Source organism: Mobula birostris, chromosome 4 (genome assembly GCF_030028105.1).
Source record: "Mobula birostris isolate sMobBir1 chromosome 4, sMobBir1.hap1, whole genome shotgun sequence".
In the NCBI taxonomy this organism is placed as follows: domain Eukaryota; kingdom Metazoa; phylum Chordata; class Chondrichthyes; order Myliobatiformes; family Myliobatidae; genus Mobula; species Mobula birostris.
The window spans coordinates 58,214,958-58,230,949 of record NC_092373.1 but is presented as its reverse complement, the minus strand read 5'-3'; positions in this window follow the sequence as shown (position 1 = coordinate 58,230,949).

Below are 15,992 nucleotides of genomic sequence, written 5' to 3'. Positions count from 1 at the left end.
ACACTGATGAGGGAGAGGGGGAAGTGGAGAGTCTGTCATCATGCCCAACGCCGGCACCCTAGGCCTGAGTCAACGTAATAGTAATAGTACAGTCCAGAGGTCTGAAATGAATTGGGGACTGCAGTCAGAGGAAATATCAGATGGGGTGCCAAACCAAGCAACCCAGGTGGTGATGAACACGTGAGTCACGTCTGCAACCATCGTTGATGCTCAAGGGGCGACTCCAGGTCACCTGGTGTTACAAACCACCATAATGAGAAGGTGCATGAAACAACGGGAGAGGGAAAGAAGACCAACAAGGTCCTCATTGACATGGTCAAACCATCGTTCAGGGACCTCAAAAGGTGCCAATGGTTCCTGAATATGATGGTTAATTTTTGCCCGCTGGCACTCTGCACAGGCTGCAATCTAATCATGCACATCCTTTTCGAGGCTGTGCCAAACAAACTTTAGTGCGACCAGTTTCCATGAGGCCTTCCAGCCCAGATGTGAGAAGCCATGTATGGAGTCAAAAACAGTCCATCTCCAGTTTGTAGACACCATAGGGCAAGGGTGACCGGGTGAGACATCACACGGGAGAGAAACTCCAGCTTCCCTGAGCTTAATATAAGCCAACCACATGCCCATAACTGCTGTTTGGTAAGCCTGGACCTCTGGGTCAGTAACTTGGTCGGTTCCCATGCCGGCCTAGTCAACCCCTATGTTTATGGTCCCAATACAGGGGCAGCACAAATTTAGAAGCTCATGGAACAAAGTGGTGATAGAAATTACTATACCTAAAAACTCTGCAAGTTTGATTTGTTGTTGCATGAACCAAGTTCCGAGACAGAAAAAGGAACTCACACAAAATGCTGGCGGAACACAGCAGGCCAGGCAGCATCTATAGGAAGAAGTACAGTCGACGTTTCCGGTCGAGACACTTTGTCAGGACTAACGGAAAAAAGAGATAGTAAGAGATTTGAAAGTGGGAGGGGCAGGATCTCCCAGTGGCAATACATTTTAATTCCACGTCCTATTCCCATTTCCATATGTTAATCCATGGCCTCCTCTACTGTCGAGATGAAGCCACACTCAGGTAGGAGGAACAACACTTTATATTCCGTCTGGGTAGCCTCCAACCTGATGGCATGAACATTGATTTCTCTAACTTCCATTAATGCCCCTCCTCCCCTGCTTACCCCATCCCTAATTTATTATTTATTTATTTCTCTCCCTTTCCCTCTCACAATAACTCCTTGCCTGTTCTCCATCTTCCTCTGGTGCTCTCCTCTCCCTTTCTTTCTTCCAAGGCCTTCCGTCCTATGATACTCCCCCTTCTCCAGCCTTGTATCCCGTTTGCCAATCAACTTCCCAGCTCTTGGCTTCATTCCTCCCCCTCCTGTCTTCTCCTATCATTTTGGATCTAACCCTCCCCCTCCCATTTTCAAATCTCTCACTATTTCTTTTTTCCATTAGTCCTGATGAAAGGTCTCGACCCGAAACATTGACTGTACTTCTTCCTATAGATGCTGCCTGGCCTGCTGCGTTCCACTTGCATTTTGTGTGTGTTGCCTGAATTTCCAGCATCTGCAGGTTTTCTCGTGTTTGCGACAGAAAAAGGAAGTTGTCCACCTTGTGTTGTAGAGAAATGTCCTCCTTGTCCATCGCTTCTTAAAGGTTTGGTAAACAGTTCAGCTCACCCATTCATTTCTAGGTGGCGAGGAGATAACTTGAAATGCCTGATGCCATCTTCCTTCGTGAACAGATGGAATTCACTGACTTGTATTGTGGTCCGTTGTCACTCACAATTTCTTCTGGTAATCTGCTTCTGGTGAAGGAAGTCCTCAGAGTGGAAACAGTCTTTGCTGAGGTGTTTGACTTCATTGGTATAACTCCCAGCCTTTTCGAATGACTATCTACAGCAATCAGAAACATGGAGTCCATAAGTGGCCCAGCAAAGTCAATATGTATTCTTTGCCAGGGTGAAGGTGGCCATTCCCACAAGTGTGATGGTGCCTGTGGGGGTGCAATTTGAAATTCTAGGCATTTTGAACAGCTTTTAGCCAAGTCTTCAATCTGCTTACCTGTTCCCAGCCAACACATGTAACTCCAAGCGAGACTCTTCATCTTGACTGTACCCAGGTGTCCTTCATTCAGATTCTCTAATACTCTGGTGCGCAGTTTATAAGAGACCGAAACACAAGATCCACACATCAGATTTCTTTAAAATACCAACATTTGGTCTCATCTCACTAAGAACTCTGAAAATATAGGGTTACCATGAACTGGCTATCCTTGCAAGGTGATTTCATAGACTTTTGACAATGTTGGGCCATTCCTTGCTTCCCTTTGTATTTCAGAATTTGCTACTGCCAACTGGTTCACCAATGCTGTGTGGAACATTTCTACTGGGTCACAGAAAGAAGACTCTTCTTCTTCAGTTGTCAACAATGGAAGGCGTGATAAGCCGTCAGCGTTGCTGTGTTGTTTGGTACCCCTGAACTCTACATCATCAGAGTGGGCTCCTAGCAACAATACCCAATGTTGTAACTGGGTAGCAGACATCACTGGAATTCCCTTCTTGGGATTGAAAGTGGACACAAGGAGCTGGTTCTCTGTCACTTGCATAAACTTTTGTCTATAGAGGTAGTGGTGGAAAGTCTTTATTTCCTATATTAGACTAAAAGCATCTCGGTCGAACTGTGCATAGTTCCGTCCTGTGCTCATCAGTGATCATGAAGCAAACGTAATTGGCCACTCAGAACCATCTTTCATAATGTGTGACGAAATGGCTCCAATGCCATAAGGGGATGCACTGGACAGCAGTCTGATGGAAAGGGATGGGTCACATTGGGGAGAAGTTCATCGGATGTTTCTAGTTTCTGTTTCCTTGAATGCTTTTTCACTTCTTTCTGACCATTCCTACTTTGCTCCTATCTGTCACAGTATGTTCAATGGATGCATCACTGTAGAAATGTTTGGGAGAAACTGGTAGTAGCTTACAAGGCCTAAGGATGATCTAAGTTGTGATACATTTTCCCATTTGGGTGCCTGTAGCACTGCTTCATTCTTTTCTTGTGACATGCTTGTCAATGACGTATCACAATTGAAATTTCATTCTTGAAAAATTCAGATTTCCCTCTCTTTGTGCGCAGACCAAACGCTAAGCATTTTACCGAGGTTATGGAGGTGTTCTTCATCAGTTTTTGCCAGTCACGATGATGTCAATAAGGTAACATTGTGTTCCTGGGATATCTTGGAGCACTTGGTCCATTGCTCTTTGTAAAGTTGCTGGAGCTGATGTAACGATTAAACTGGAATAGACCCTTGTGAGCGTTGATTGTAAGAAACTTCCTGCTTGACTTCTCAATCTCCATTTGCAGATAAGCTTGTGACAAGTCAATTGAAAACCCCTCCCCATCTACCAAAGATGCAACAGTGCCTTCTATCCATGGCAGGGAATACTGCATGGTATGCAGTATGGGGTTGATGCTCAGCTTGAAATCCCTACATGTGCAAACAAATCGAGTCTTCCCTTTCTTGATCTCCAGGACAATGGTCATGGCCCAATCGCTCCACTCAAGCTTGGAGAGAATTGCAGATACCTCCAACCTCTGCAGTTCAGCATCCACTTTAGGACATTGTATTTAAGGCACTGGACACACTTTGTGGATTCTTGGTGTTGCTGCTTCATCCAGTTTAACTCTGGCCTTCAGGCCTTTGAATTTACCAATCTCCTTCTCAAACACTTTCTCATAAACAGCTGTTCCAGTCTCTGGTTAGTGCTACCAATTAGGCTGCCATTGCCTGTTGATGCCCCACTGAGAGCTTTGATTGTGTGCCAGTCTGGTTGGATTTTTCTCAACCATTCACATCCGAAAAGTACTGGTCCTCCACTTTTCGATACATAAATATCTAACTGTTGTTTTTGGGTTCCGTACATCAGTTTGCCTTTGTGAGAAACTTTTTCACTTGTGTAAATCTTTAGTATCACTGAGGTTTTCTCTAACGGTATCTTAGGAAACAGTCTGTTCTAGTCAGCCCATGGAATTATGGACAAATCTGACCCTGTATCCATGCCCCTTTTCAGTTTTTCACCAGACACATGTAGCCCCCCGGCCAGCCTCATGGTCGCTCGGCTCGCTGTCATCCAGGGAAACAGCCCTCGGCCCCGCCAAACTAGGTAATCAGTTTGTGTGGATGCTGTGTGATGTACCCCATCCCGCCCAAATAACAGACAATACACCAAATACGATTAAATGATTTGCAGTTTATAGATATTACTGGAACTATATAATTAATAGAGAATAAAATATAAAAGGAAAATCAAAGGCACCACACTTATCAGAGTTCAATCTCTTCGTGCACAAACATTTGGAACTCAGGACCCTTCTTCTTCACCCTGCGACCCCTCGGATCACCTCGACCGGCCGCCTGGGACCAACAACGGTGGTCGACCAGACGCTCCACACGAGTTCCTCTCCATCTCCTCTCCTCGCCGAACACCCCGCTCAGGGTCTGACCCAGTTAGCGGACTCACAGCACCTGGTCCATCCTCTGTCTCTCTCTCCCGCCTTCTCCCCCAAATCCCCATGCATACAATATCTTACAAACACACCAAAAGCATAACAACTATCCCAATTGGTTCATAACATCTTCTTATCAGTAACGTGATCCAAACAAACTGCTAGCGAGAGGACTTTCTCTGCAGTTAACATAACAAAGAAGCCATTTTAATTAGACTACGCAGTGACATAAAAAAAAGAAACCCCTTACACTCTCCCCCCACCAAATAAAGTCATGTCCTCATGACTTCTAAATAACTCGCCAACCAGTCTTACAGACACAGAAACCCACCCAGATACACATAGTGACATTGCTCCCCAAACAGTAGACCTTCCGCCCGTCCATGGGCGCTACATAGGTCAACCTATCTGAGAGCTTCCTAATCCTCCCAGACCTCCATACCCCCTCACCTAAACCCTAAAGCTCAGACACTACTAGGGATACCTCGGGTCTGCTTGCTAACTCCGCTCTCACTTAGGCCACCATTTCAACTCGGAGCCCCGTGTCCCATGTCCGGGGCCCAGCTTCTTTTCCTTCCTGGGCCTGCCGTAACTCAGACTGCCCACAGCTAGCCCTCCCCACTACACCTGACTCAGTGGGAGAAGGGCCAAAGGTTTCTTCCTCAATCACGGGGAGGTTAGCGAAAGGCAGCATGTACCACATGTCCAGCACATCACCCTTCAAATCCGTATTCTTCCTCATTCCCTCGATCGGTAGCTGCTGTTTGAGTTTCTCCAAACTGAAACATTTAGCTGGGGCTACCCCTTCAGCCTCCTGCAGTCGAGATGTCAGCTTCTTCGGGGACTCCTTTAACTCTCGCCACAGCCTCAGCAGTTCTGACTCATGGTTCTTGGCCATCTCAATCTGGGATGCAGTTACCCCACCAGCTTCTTCCATCCTGACCTGAAAAGCAGCAGTTAAAGGATGCTCAGCCTCCAGTTTTTTTCTTTCTGATGACGTCTTTCAGGTCAACTTTCAGTTTTTCCACTTCATTTAAACTGTCGATAGTCACCTTTAGGTTCCTTTCAGGCGTCCGCCTCCCTTTTCCGAGATCTGTCCTCCATTTCGTCACCTTGTCGGGAGTGTAGTCAAACTCCCCTCCCTGGGCTCTCGGTTTTCTGTTGGCCTTAGTCAGAACACTTCCTTGATCTTCCCCAACTTGTAAATCTTCCAATTTTTTCTGGATCGACGTCTTGAGTTTCTGCTGATCCCTTTGAAAGTGGGTCATTGTTTCATCTCGCTGGATTAATTCATCAGTACATGACCGCAGTGTTGGCTCGGAATTCCGTTACTCCTTCTCCATGTTGACGAGCATGAACTCCAAGTCTGCAATGGTCATCCCACAAGTGCGGCACTCAGTCTCCGGCCGGCATTTCTGAGCACTCAGTTCAGCGGTGCAAATCCCCTCTCTTCCCTGTGTCTCATTCAGATTGACGACCTGGGTTTCCATCCCCAGGTCCACCACTGTCTGTTCCAACACCAGGAAGTTCAACTGGTATGTCGGGTCATTTTTCTCACGTTGCACCAAACTCCTCTGGCCAAAAACTCCTTCACATTTGACACTTCGATTCTGTCGCCTGGGCTCAGCCACTCGCCTCGCCTCATCGTCCCCCCGGACGAATCCAAGCTTTAGGCGGTCATCCACATACGCCAAAACTCCACACACCTTCACTTCTCCCATGGTCTTCCTCATGCTCTGCGGGAAGGATGCAGGGGCTCCGGATATACCCTTGGGCATCTTTTTGGATCGGGATAATCCTAGGGGACTAATAATGGCCATCTTCAGCTCAACAGCCGCACTCCTTGGGATCTGGCAACATCCACTCCTCAGATCCAGCACATTAATCCACGTTGCATAATCCACACACATGCTGCCTACATCTTCCATGGCGCCAGGATCCAGTTGCCGCGTCCTCTCTCTCACTGAAGTGTCTTCAGCGGTCAACTCCCCTCCCTCGTGGTAGTTCGGAGTGTCTACTAAGAGGGTCTCACCCTCAGCTACTTTCCCCAGGCCTTACCGCCGCTGGGCCTTGTTTAAATTTGGTACTGGCTCAAGGCTGCTACACACGTCCTCAGAAGCAACTCGACACGCTGGGTGCCCAGACAATGCCCCCATGAACTCCAGGGTCATTAACCAATCATTGTCTTCTGGATAACTACTGCCACTAGTACCCAAAATCTCTGGTGCCCTTGCAGTTGTCAAGGGTAAATGCCTCAGACAGTGGTTGTAAAACGAACTGTACAACAACTTCACCTGCACCCCGGGGTCGAGGATGGCTTTAGCATCGCTTCCTTCTATCGGTAACGACACCCTGGGGCGTGGTCCCTCTAAGCCTTCAGGAATAGTGTCTTTTCTTTTCAGGAGTTCATTGGTACATCGCTGGGAATGTGTTTCCCCAGAGACGCCAAGCCGTTCCCCGACTGGGCCTCCACTAATTTTCCCGACACCTCACTGATCAGCTGAACAACTGAAGGAGGGGCTGATCCCCTGAAATGATCCCCCGGAGCTGCAAGCAATTTAGCTGCCCTCCTAGCCAGAGAAGACACACTGAAAACTTTCCCCCCTCTTTCAAATTAGTGACAGCTGTCACTACGGTGTAAGTGAACCTGACAGCTCTAACACCGTCACCAGCCCGCCTGCTCAAACTTTCAACCAATCCCTGTCGCTTTCCCTCAGCCGAGTACTGCCACTCACCTAACAACTGAGAGATCCGCTCCCCCCATGGCTCACATGCCTCCGCCCCTCTTGCGGTGGACACTATCCTAAACGCCACGCGGAGCCTGCCAGAGCTCAAACATTTATTCGCAGACACTACCTCCAAATCAGACCACACTTTCCTCTCTCTCCCAACAGCATGGACAGCCGAAAGTTCCACCTCCAACTCGTCAATGCTAGACTGAACTCGAACAAAGACCTCACCCATCACGCATACAGCAATAACCAGCAAATAACCCACAGAGACACACATTACTGATTTAAACAGGGCAACCACACAGCATACCAGTAGATCCAATCCCGGACAAAAGCCCACACAATGTAGCCCCCCTGGCCAGCCTCAGGGTCGCTTGGCTCGCTGTTGTCTAGGGAAACAGCCCTCGGCCCCGCCAAACTAGGTGATCAGTTTGTGTGGATGCTTTGTGATGTACCCTACCCCGCCCAAATAACAGGCAATACACCAAATACGATTAAATGATTTACAGTTTATAGATATTACTGGAACTATATAATTAATAGAGAATAAAATATAAAAAGAAAATCAAAGGCGCCACACTTATCAGAGTTCAATCTCTTCGTGCACAAACAGTTGGAGCTCAGAACCCTTCTTCTTCACCCTGCGACCCCTCGGATCACCTTGACCGGCCGCCTGGGACCAACAACGGTGGTCAACCAGACGCTCCACACGAGTTCCTCTCCGGCTCCTCTCCTCACCGAACGCACCCCTCAGGGTCTGACCCAATTAGCGGACTCACAGCACCTGGTCCATCCTCTGTCTCTCTCTCCTGCCTTCTCCCTCAAAACCCCATGCATACAATATCTTACAAACACAACAAAAGCATAACAACTATCCCAATTGGTTCATAACATCTTCTTATCAGTAATGTGATCCAAACAACCTGCTAGCGGGAGAACTTTCTCAGCAGTTAACATAACAAAGAAGCCCTTTCAATTATAACATAACAAAGAAGCCATTTTAATTAGACTACGCAGTGACATAAAAAAAAAAGAAACCCCTTACACACATGTATTGTGATCCAGGTGATTTTGTGATCTTTTTCAGGTATACTATACAGTTCTAGGTATGACAGCCCACCTTTGTCAGAGTCTATGTTTTACATTCAATAACTTTATTTGCTTAGTTTTGCTTAGTATTTACTTAGTTTTGTGATTGAGACTTTTCACTCAGTAATGCTTTCTGTCTGCCTTGCACATTCTCTCTATGAGATCTTGTCTGTGACACTTCCTGCAGATTTTTTCTTTGAAACAACATTCATTTGCATCATGGGAGGACTTGTCATTTCGATAACATCTTTGGCTTTTTGCACCATTCAGAGACATTTTGTGCATTTCACATTCTAACCTCCTTTTCTGTAGTTCTGCTAAATCCTTTGCTAATGACTCTAACGATATTGCAATGATCAATGCCCATTCTAAGGTTAGGTCTCAACTGGACAGTATCCTCTTTGAGTGGATTGACTATGAATGCCACATACAAGCCTATCCCTTAATGCATCAGAAAGTCCATCTCTAAATTCATAGTACTGAGAATGTTTGCAGAGTTCTGCAATATATTCAGGAATGCTTTCAACATTTGACCGGTTCATTTTGCAAAATCAAAATCTCTCAGCTTTTGCCAGTGGTTTAGTGCTCAAGTGATTTTGTAAAATTGCTACAATTTAATCGAACGGTTTGCTTGCTGGTTTTTCACGGGTTAATAGGTTGCATAAGAGACTCTGCATCCTTGCACCCATTAAAGCAGAGAAGTGCAGGGGCTTTCTTTTGCTCCTTCATGCTGTTCGCGTAACTGTTCAATTCAGCCCTCTCGATATATGAGTTCCAGCCTTCATTAGCGCTATCAAGTTCGTCAGCTTTCCCAACTGAAGCCATCACCATGTTATTTTCACTTTAAATTCAGTGCATCTTTCATTGTTACTCACGGGTCCTTTGGTTTTATCGTGCTGTTTAACTTTCACTGTTTCATCCCGTAACTGTCAGTGCAGTTTGTGATATTCTCTGACATTCAGGTTTGTACTTGTTGCCAATTTATTATGTCTGTGCACAACTACATATCAATTAAATAAAAGCTCGCATGCAGGAAATGGCTGGTGTATTCACATTGCAATGAGAGAGAGACTGTGCATGCGTAGACAACAGGTCAATGTGCATGCACAGAAAACAAATCAGCACATAGTGCTGGAGATGGGTGTCATTGTACTAAAAGAATTAGGTATATATGTTACAGCCTCCAGCAAGGTTCCATCACTCTTTGCCTTCTCATCAACGGCGATGCTGGCAGCGTACTCACCTGAGCACCCGTCTCGCACAGGAATCATCACTATGAAAGGGTGTCCATAATGAACAGTAGACAAGTCTGGCAGCTTGAACCCATGATGTTCACAGACCTCTGATGTACTGATGCATTGGCACTGTTGAGGTTGCTAGGCAGTTGGCACTTCCTAGTGTTCATACCAAAGTTAGCATGGTAAAATCACAGGCCCAGCATTGTTTGACAGCCACAGTCGTCCTTATGTTGGGGGCCTCATTGACAGGGATTATTAAGGTAGAGAAAGGAGGAGGAATATCGCACCATGCCTAGCTGAGTGTAGATTATCAGCCATCTTACCAACCTCCCTATGATCATTCATGGGTGTATTAGGGAGGACTAGGCAAATTTGATCAGGCATTTGTTGCATGAAGATTTCTTTAAAAATAAGAGAAAGATTGTGATTTCCCAGGACAAACAGCATGTAGTCCAGTAGCTCTGAAGGCCTAGCATCTCCAAGACCGGGTAAGGAGGGCAACTGTTCGGTGCACTCAGACTCGCGTAGTCCGAATATCTGTAAAAGGTGAGTTTTCAGTGATCGGTATTTCTCATGTTCAGGCATGTGTTCAAGCAAACTCACCACTCTTGCCGCTGTGGAATTGCTGAGCAAAGCTACCACGTAATAAATTTGGTGTCATTGGTGGTGATTTCTCGCAGAGTGAACCGAGCCTCAGCTGGTTCAAACCAAGAGATGGCATTTTGCTCCCAAAACACTGGCAATTTCAAAGTGACTGCATTGCTACTGTTACATGCTCAAGGAGATCTGCTTTTTTTTTTGAGAATGCTGTAATGATCTTTTGGAGGTCACCTGATGTGATTTTCCCACCGTTGTGAGATCACGTGATGACATGTGCCCCGTGACTATATAAGGGTCGACTCAGGCGACGCAGGGGTTTTTTGAGTTTATAGATTTCCAGGTAGAACAGGTTGTATTTCCATTTCTGTTTCGTTTGTTTTTGTGACGCAATTTCATTTTTAAAACGGTTGTACGTTCTGTTGAAAGATTCCATATTACTTGGGAACTGGAAATTTGTGGCTGGAAGTGCCAATTCACTCAATTCCGACAGTTTTGAAGGGAGAGTGAAGAATTCATCGAAGTGAAGGATCGAGAGAAGTCAGCATCGTTTGGCAGTTTAATAAAGGATCGACCTTATTGAGTCTTCGTTGAAGAGAAGCTGCATTGAGGTAACTCTTGCAATAGAGCAATGAGTTCATGCAAAGGCTCTCTCTCTCTAAAAGGAATTTAAGGTCAGTTGATTTAAACTGTTTATTTTCGGCATTGGGAATCCTGTGGACAGAACCGGCAGTAAAGGTGCGACGGTGAAGAAATCGTTCTCCAGAGAAGTCTCTCCCAATTGAATGTGTGAAACTGTTGGACTTTTGAAGTTATCACTTTAAGAACTATATCTGACTGTATCACTTTAAGAACTGTTTTCACATTTAACTCCTTAAGAACCAGAGCCGAGTGGAGATGATGAACGGCTGCGTACCTGTTTAACCTCTGGTCAAAGTTTTCCTTTGCTTTTTCTCCTTATCGTTTGTACGTGTTTAATAAATGTTCGGTTGTTTTTATAAAACCTGTCTCGATTAATATTCATTGTTGCCAGTTACATAACAGTAGACAAGCTCAATAACTCTGGAAATGTCGCAGAACATTGGGGTCACCGATGCAGGTTTTTCCAAATTAAACAAAGTGAGGAATTTTGTCTTTAATGAAACCCATAGCACATTTTATTGAATTCCAAACCTACACACTAAAACATGCTAAAACTCTACATAATAATATTATCAAGCCAGACCTGCCTCTTAAACTGGAAACCCAACTCAATATCGGTGGTTGTGAATTATATACATTTCAACCAATTACGTTACCTACTGACTGGCCCCACCTGGAGGAAATCAACCAGCACATCAACAGGCAGGCATTAAAATACAATCCCCAGGGAAAGAGGAAAAAGAATTACATCCAAAGAACACATGGAAGAGAGACATCGAGGCGATGGAGACACTCCTGATCCACCCTTGAGAAATTGACCCAGAACAGAGGACAATAGAGACGGGAGGTCATTAATGTCCTATGCTCCAATGGGAGCTAAGGACCCAAGAAGAAGAAGATAACAACAATTGAAGGATTGGATGCAGTGCAGAAACTTTCACTGGCCTGAACAAAATAGCAATAAATAAAATTCTTCTGTCTCTTTCAAGAACGCAAGACAACTATCCTTCTCCTTCTATGAACCCTACTATACATTTTCCTAGATAAAATAATGAGCTTTTGTGCTTAATCAAGTCAAAGAGAATTTCAATATTTCAGCTGTACAGACATAGTTGAATTGGCACAGGGGGCCTCACACAGTTCAGAGAGCAAGAGATTTAAAAAAAGGAGCTTCCATGGGACTCCATCTTTTATCACCAGTGCAGTTGCAGTCAAATCAGCACTGGAGTCCTTATTAGCAAGGGCAAGTAAAAGTAAGGCAGGGACAAGCAGAATGGCCATTGTTGAAGTGGACCAGTGTTAGAGTGGGGAGGCTTTTGCTTATCAGGTTTCAGTGGAAACAAGCTTGAGTGAGGTACATATCTGGGAAGTTTCTTCTTCTTCTTCATTCTTCCTCTCTTGGTATGAGGATGGCTCCACAAGCTAAGCTGTGTTTGTGCTGTGATATGTAGGAATTCTCGGAGACGTCCAGCCTCCCAGGTAATCACATATGCACCAGGTACACTGAACTGTAGCTCCTTAGAGAAGGTGTTAAGGAACTGAAGCTTCAGCTCAATAGCTTTCAGCTTCTGCGGGAAACTGAGGAGATGACAGATAGGAGCTACAGGGTGGTATTCACCCTTAAGTTGCAGGAAGTATGAAAATGGATGACTGTTAGGAGAGGAAAGGGAACTGGGCAGCTGCTACAGGGTGCCACTGTGGTCGTTTCCCCAAAAAGAAGTATACCATTTTGGATGCTGTCGAGGGGGATGATCTAATGGGGGCTGGGGTTGGGGAGGGGAAGGTACAGCGATCAGGTCTCTGGCATTGAATCTGGCACTGTGGCTCAGAAGGGAATAAGGAGGAGAGGTCTACAGTAGTGATAGTGGATTCCATAGTTAGAGTAGACACGAGATTCTGTGGATGCAATAGAGACACCGGAATGGCATGTTGCCTCCCAGGTACCAGGATCAGGATGTCCTGGATTAGATCCATGACACCCTAAATGGGGAGGCTGAACAGCCAAAGGTCTTGGTACATATTGGCGCCAGTGACGTAGGTAGGGAAAGCGAAGAGATCCTGAATAGAAAATTGGGGAGCTTAGTAGAAAGCTGAAAAGCATTACCTCCAGGGTAGCTATCTTTGGATTGCTGCCTGTGCCATATGCCAGTGAGGATGAGAATAATGATTTGGGAGATGACTGTGTGACTTACTGATTCAGGGGGCAGGGTTTCAAATTTCTTGAAAATTGTAATCTCTTCTGGGGAAGGTGTGACCTGTACAAAAAGACTGGTTTAACCTGAACCTGAAGGGGACCAATATCCTTCAAGGATGGTGGCTAGAGTTGTTGTGAAGGGTTTAGAATAATTTGGCAGGGGATGGGAACCAGAGTGATAGGGCTGAGGTTAGGGCTGTTAGTTTACAAGCAGAGGCAATGTGTAGTGAGAATGTAAGGAAGTACAAACAGATGATAGGGCAAAGTTGCAGACAGTGGGATGTGTTGCAGTGTAAAAGGGGGACAAAATAGAAAAGGGTGACAGATGCAGAAATGACGGTGTTCTATTGCAGTATATGGAATTAAGTAGATGATCCTCTAGCCCAGTTAGTGATTTGTAGGTATGATTTTGTGTTCATCACTGAGTTGTGGCTGAAAGAGTATTATAGCTGGGAGCTTAACATACAAGGATACATATTGTATCAAAAGGACAGGTAGATAGGCAGAGGGAATGGAGTGATTTGGTTCGTAAAAAAAAGTGTAATTAAATCCTTCGAAAGAGGTAACATAGGATTGGAAGACATAGAATCCATTTGGGTAGAATTAGGAAACTGCAAGGGTGAGAAGACCCTAATGGGAGTTATATGCAGGCTTCGGAACAGTAGCCAGGATATGGGTGACAAATTATAATAGGAGATAGAAAAGGCATGTCAAAAGGTCAAAGTTACGATAATCATAGGGGATTTCAATATGCAGGAAGTTTGTGAAAAATAGGTTTGTGCTGGACCACGAGAGATATTTTATAGAATGCCTACAAGATGGCTTTTTAGAGCAGCTTGGGGTTTCATTAAGGACCTTAAGGTAAAGCTATCCATAGGATTACTACCTGAGCCACGTGCAAATTGGCATAGGGTCGAGAAGATTAGAGAGTAAAATGTGTGGCTCAATAATTGGTGTGGAAGAAGTGGGTTTGAATTCATGGGAAATTGGCACCAGTATTGGGGAAGGAGGGAGCTGTACCAATGGGAGCTGAACGGTGAAGGGACCTTGATCCTAGCAAATAGCATAACTAGGTCTGCAAATAGGGCTTTAAACTAAATAGTAGTGTTCAACAGATTGAAGAAGTATGGATAAATTAAAAAAGAAAAGTGTGGATAAAGATAAAGAAAAAACAAAAAATAAAAAAAGAGTAAAGTAAGAGTGGAGTGAAGAAAAGTCAAGTGCAAAAGCGTAAAAGATTACAAGATCTTAAAAGCATAATGAGTGTAAGGGCACTTTACTTGAATGCCCGTAGTATTGGAAACAAGGTCAGTGAACAAGTCAGTACAAGTCAGTACAAATTTAGTGGCCATTACAGAGATGTGGTTGCAAGGTGGAGAAGATTAGGAATTAAATATCCATGGATATCAGGTAATAAGGAAGGATAGGCAGGAAGTTAAGGGAGGTGGAGTAGAGTTCTTAATTAAAGAGGAGATCAGGGCAATAGTGAGAGACAATATAAGATCTAAGGAGCAGAATGTTGAATCCATCTGGGTAGAGTTTAGGAACAGTAAAGGGAAAAATATCACTGCTGGGAGTTGTCTATAGGCCACCAAATAATAACATTACCGTGACACAGGCAGTAAACAGAGAAATACCTGAGGCATGTCAGAATGGAACAGCACTTATCATGGGAGACTTTAACTTGCACATGGATTGAGTGAATCAAGTTGATCAAGGCTGTCTTGAGGAGGAATTCATAGGATGCATCCATGCTGGCTTTCTTGAACAGCATGTTACTGAACCTACATGGGAATCTTAGATCTGGTCCTGTGCAATGAAATAGGTACAATTATTGATCTTGTAGTTCGGGGTCCTCGTGGAAACAGTGATCACAGTATGACTGAGTTTCTCATACACATGTAGATTTTTCAATCTAAAACCAGTGTATTATGCCTAAACAATGAAGACTACAATGGGATGAGTGAGGACTTGGCAGGTGCAAACTGGGAACACAGGCTATATGGTGGAACAGATGAGGATCAGTGGAAGATTTTCAAAGAGATTTTTCACCGGTGCACAACAGAAGTATATTCCAGTTAAAAGCAAGGACAGTAAGGGTGATGAGAGCCAGCCTTAGATAACTGAGGAAATAAAAGAAGGCGTCAAACTAAAAGTTTCTGCGTGAGTCATCAAAAGTAGTGGAAAACTGGAAGATTGGGAAAACTTTAAAAAGCAGCAAAGTACCACTAAGCAGTCAATAAAGAAAGAGAAGCTAGATTATGAAAATAAACTAGGATAAAACATAAAACTGGATAGTAAAAGTTTTTTATAATTATATAAAGCAGAAAAGGGTGGCTAAAGTAAATGTAGGTCCCTTGGAGGACGAGAAGGGGGAATTGATATTGGGTAATGAGGCCAAGGCTTTGAATGACTATTTTGTGTCAGTCTTCATGGTGGAGGACACATCTAATATGCCAAAGAGACATGTTATGAATGCGATAAGAGGTGAGGACCCCGATACAATAGCTATCACTAAAGAAGTAGTGCTGAACAAACTTGTGGGCCTGAAGATTGGTAAGTCCCCTGGTCCTGATGGAATGCATCTCACGGTACTGAAAGAAACAGCCAAAGTTATAGTAGAGGCTTTGGAGTTGATTTACCAAAATTCTCTGGACTCTGGATAGGTCCCAACGGATTGGAAGACAGCAAATGTCACACCACTGCTCAAAAAAGGATGTAGGCAAAAGGCAGGTAACTATAGACCAGTTAGTTTAACATCTGTAGTGGTTAAAATGCTTGAAGGTATTATTAAAGAAAAAACAGTGAGGCATCTGGAAAGAAATGGATCCATCAGGCAAGTGCACCATGAATTCAGCAAAGGCAAGTCCTGTTTGACAAACCTACTGGAATTCTTTGAGGATATAATGAACACAGTGAATAGAGGGGAACAGATGTACGATATTTACTTGGACTTCCAGAAGCTGTTTGATAAAGTGCTGTATAAGAGACTTAT